The sequence below is a fragment of the Mandrillus leucophaeus genome, unplaced genomic scaffold (genome assembly GCF_000951045.1).
Source record: "Mandrillus leucophaeus isolate KB7577 unplaced genomic scaffold, Mleu.le_1.0 Scaffold782, whole genome shotgun sequence".
NCBI lineage: Eukaryota > Metazoa > Chordata > Mammalia > Primates > Cercopithecidae > Mandrillus > Mandrillus leucophaeus.
The window spans coordinates 66,332-71,321 of record NW_012108497.1 but is presented as its reverse complement, the minus strand read 5'-3'; positions in this window follow the sequence as shown (position 1 = coordinate 71,321).

Below are 4,990 nucleotides of genomic sequence, written 5' to 3'. Positions count from 1 at the left end.
CAACAACAACAACAACAACAACAAAAGAACAGAGGGCTTTCTGTGTCCTGTGGTCCTTGCTTTGGTGTACCAGAAGAATCGAATCACACATGATCTTGGCAAATGAGTGCAAGGTTTTATTGAGTAGAAGTAGCTCTCAGATGGGGGAGCCAGAAGGGAGATGGTTTTTTCCTGGAGTCGGGCCTCTCAGTTGCCGGAGATCTCCAACTGCCCCAGCCAAACTCTACATCGTTCTGGTTGATGGCCTGCCAGCGTGCCTGTCCGTGTGTTCCTCTCAACATTTAGCCTCCTGTGTGTCTTCCGGCTACAGTCTTGGGGGTGTTTCCAGGCACAAGATAGGGGTGTGGCAGGCTAGGGTGGTCTTGGGAAATGCAGTATTTGGGCAGGAAAACAAAAATGCCTGTCCTCACCTAGGTCCGTGGGCACAGGCCGGGGGTGGAGCCCAGCCAGGGACCAGGCCCTCCTCTACCCAGCACTTCCCTTCCCCTGTTTTGTATTATTTAAAGGGACCACACTCTTCCTTCCCAGCACTTTCCTTCCATATCACTAGTATATGGAATTAAAACAATTTTTTTTTTGAGACAGGGTCTCACTCTGCACTCGGAGTGCAGTGGCATGATCTCAGCTCACTGTAACGTCTGCCTTCCAGGTTCGAGCGATTCTCATGCCTCAGCCTCCCAAGTAGCTGGAACTACAGGCTCGCCGCCACTATGCCCAGCTAATTTAACGCCTGGCTAATTTTTGTATTTTGAGTAGAGATGGGGTTTCACCATGTTGGCCAGGCTGCTCTTGAACTCCTGACCTCAGGTGATCGCCCACCTTAGCGTCCCAAAGTGTTGGGATTACAGGCGAAAGCCACCGCACGTGGCCTAAAAAAATTTGGTAAAAGATTTATCTATGATTGTTAGCTGAAGTGTCTTGAAAATTTGGGTAGTGCCAGAAAATATTGCAGTGATACTGGATGGTATGTTTACATTCCAGTGACATGCATAGCTTTAAGGGAATCAGTTTCCAGGACTCAACTTCCATATGTCTTCTTGCCTAAAGTTGGCCAGGCTGGAACAGCATCTGAGGTGACAGTCTCTCTCTTCTCCATGATGCCTGCCCCAGATGTCACTGTGTGGGGTTGTCCCTCTTTGATGAAGTTCTGAAGGCAGGGGCATGGGAGTGAGGTTAGGGAATTCATGGCAATTTTTTTTTTTTTTTTTTTTTTTTGAGACGTGGTTTTGTTCTGTTGCCCAGGGTGAAGATTTCACAGTGACGATCATGGCTCACTGCAGTCTCAGACTCCCGGGCTCAAGCAATCGTCCCACTTCAGCCTCCCTAGTAACTGGGACTCCAGGCATGCACCACCATGCCCGGCTAATTTTTTGATTTTTGTGTTTATTTCTGTAGAGACAGGACCTTGCTATGTTGCCCAGGCTGGTCTTGAACTCCTAGGCTCAAGCGCTTCTCCTGCCTCGGTCTACCAAGTAGCTGGGACTACAGACCTGAATCACCATGACCGGCTAAGATGGCAATTTAAATTTAGTTAACTGCTTTGCATTTCCCACCTCCCCTTTTGTCTGGAAATGTATCCTTCTTGAGGGAATCCCCTAGGAGCAAAGCCAAGAGAGCACAGAGAAAATACTGACCCCTTCGGAAGCACTTCTGTCCCTGTTCTCAGCAATCATCTTAGGACGCGTCCTTAGGACAAGCCTCCGAGCATCGGGAGCAGCAGAGGGTGGTGGTGCTGAGTCTTGCGTGGAGTCCGCCTGTTGTCTGGGAATAGCAGCGTTTTCAGACATGCCGGCTGGAACTCACTGATGATAGTTTTGTGAGATTTATTTCAGATGCTGTGTGTTATTCAAGAATGGAGCCAGACTCTTTCATCAAATCATGTAATGGAATATATATATATTTTCCTTTTATTTCATCTTTAAAATGTTTAATATTTTCTTTGAATTAAAAACAGTTAAAATGTTTAAAATATTTATTTTTTGAGATAGGGTCACCTGGACTGAAGTGCAGTGGTGTAATCGTAGCTTATTGTAACCTCAAACTCCCCGGCTCAGTCTCCCCTCACCTCAGCCTCTTGAGTTGCTGGTACTATAGGCACTTGCCACCACACCCGAATTTTTATTTTATTTTATTTGTAGAGAGGAGGTCTTGTTATGTTGCCCAGACTGGTGCTCAAACTACTGGGCTCCAGTGATCCTCCTGCCTTGGCCTCCCAAAGTGCTGGGATTACAGACAAAAGCTACAGCCTTCTTTGCTTTGCTCCTAGGGGATTCCCTCAAGAGGAATGCATTTCCAGACAAAAGGGGAGGTGGGAAGTCGCCCTGGCTATAAAATGTTTAATATTTTCTTTTCTATTTCTGATATAAAAAGAGGCCAGGCACTGTGGCTCACACCTGTAATCCCAGCACTTTCAGAGGCCGAGTAGGGCGGATCATCTGAGGTCAGGAGTTCAAGACCAGTCTGGCCTACATGGTGAAACCCCGTCTCTACTAAAATACAAAAATTAGCCGGGCATGGTGGCGGGTGCCTGTAATCCCAGCTACTCGGGAGGCTGAGGCAGGAGAATTGCTTGAGCCTGGGAGATGGAGGTTGCAGTGAGCCGAGATCTCACCACTGCACTTCAGCCTGGCCAACAAAGTGAGACTCTGTGTCAAAAAAAAAAATCTGGTGGTAGTGAGAAAATGTTTCAATACTTAGATTTCATTGGGTTCATTTAAAAGATGAATGAAATAGTTTTTATTTTGATGTCAATCATTACAATAGTTGGGAAATTATATCTCTTGCAACAATTTAAATGTATAGTGAAAATTTTATATATCATCTTAAAAATATATGCAAGAGAACACACATAGTTTTAAAAAGTTTTTAAATTCATTTTTTTTTTTTGAGATGGAGTCTTGCTCTGTTGCCCAGGCTGGAGTACAGTGGTGAGATCTAGGCTCACTGCAACCTCTGCCTCCCGGGTTCAGGCAATTCTTATGCCTCAGCCTCCCGAGTAGCTGAGATGACAGGCTCCCATCACCACCCCCAGCTAATTTTTATATTTTTAGTAGAGATGGGGTTTCACCATGTTGGCCAGGCTGGTCTTGAACTCCTGACCTCAAGTGATCCAACCACCGTGGCCTCCCACAGTGCTGGGATTACAGGCGTGAGCCACCGCGCCCAGCCAGAGAATACACATAGTTTTTAAAAACTTCTTTCAGGAGCTACATCAGTCAGGATTGTCCAGGGTATGCTGCAGTTATAAACAATCTCGAAATCTTAGTGGGTGTAAAAACGGAGATCTATTTCTTGGTCACACTTCCCTTCTATGGTGGGTTGGTGGTGGCTCTGAGTTGTGAGGGAGGGTGACACAGGTTTTGCTCTTGCTCCTGCCACATGGCCCACCCAAGCACAAGAGGGCAGGGGGCAATCCTCTCCCATGGCACTGGAAGGTGAGGGTGGGAGTAGGTGATGAGCAGCCTCCATGGGCTGCCACAGTGAGCACAGCGTTTGAAGACCACTGGACCAAATCATAAAGCTTTTTCCATGGTGTAGAGAAATCCCACTAAGGCTCCTGGGAAGAGGGGGATGTGGTCCAGGATGCCCCTTTCTCCTGCCCACAAAATGAGGGAAGAAAAAGAGGGGCAAAGAGAGTAGCGAGGGCCAGAGTGCATGTACTGTTGGCTTCATTTGCAAGTTGAAACTACAATGGGGGAATGCCTGATAGATCCAGATAGATTCAGGGAACCCCCGGTCCCCCAGGGTCTGCAGGTGCATGTGGAGAAGCCTTTCACAGCGTGGTGCAGGACTGACAGGGAAGCAGCGGACAGACGAGCCCGAGGCAGGGCTCCCAGCAGCCCATGGCCTGGCTGAGGGCTGCATGGATCCAGAAGTTCCTGTAGGCCCCATGGGAGGACATGGAGTGCTGAGGGGCCAGTGGAGGCCGGGGGTGAGGACACATGGGCTCCAAGATGCGTGGCCTCCGTGGTCACAGGCAAATGGCTGGAACCAGAGACTCCAGCAGTGGCCCGCAGACCAGATGGGACCGGTCACCCCATGGCAGTCACTTGTCCAAGGCCAGACCAAACCAGACCCTCCACTGTGGAGGATGGCATGAACCTCAGGGTGTCCCTGAGCCTTCTCTCCTTGCACATGTCACCTAAGTACCCCCCATCCCCACACGCATACATACATACACAGGGCTCGTTTGCACAAGGAGTGGATTCAATATCATTTCCATCCAAATGATAGAACATTCATCTGAAAGACATTGTCCTTCACAAGATACTGTTCACACATCTCTAGGTTCAAAGTTGGACTTTAAAAGAAACTCAGAAGAGACTGAGATGCTAAGCTAAAGTCTTGGCACACCCCCCGCAAGCACCCATGCCTTGGGAAGAAGATTCACTTGAACACATCTTCTTTGCACATCTAAGTGGTGGTGTGAGCAAATCCCAGCCGTCCTCCATGATGTGTCCCCTACTGAAACCCTCACACTGCCAGAAGGGGGTGCTGATGTTCTCCCTCCTTCAGAGATGAGGAAAAGAGGATTTGTGGGGTGAGTCGGTCTCACAAGCACATGCAGTTATTTGCAGAACTGGGGCTGTCCAGTTCCCAACTGGAGTGTCCCTCCACCAGGCTCACCTCTCTGCCCGAGGCGCCAGTGTTTCTGGGTTGGTCTCGGCTGTGGCCGAGCATAAGCCAGAAAGGCAGGGTTTCCTCCAAGTCATGCTGGGAAAACACTACTTACAGACAAGTATGCATTTCTGGGGCCCCCACAATGTGTATTTTGGTCCACTTGATGGTGTCTCGCAGGTCCTGTAGGCTCTGTTCACTTTTCTTCAATTTTTTTTTTTTTTTTTGAGAGACAGTCTCCCTCTGTCCTTCAGGCTGAAGTGTAGTGGCACGATCTCAGCTCACTGCAACCTCCATCTCCTGCCTCAGGCTCCTGAGTAGCTGGGACTACAGGCACACACCACCACACCTGGCTAATTTTTTGTGTGTTTTT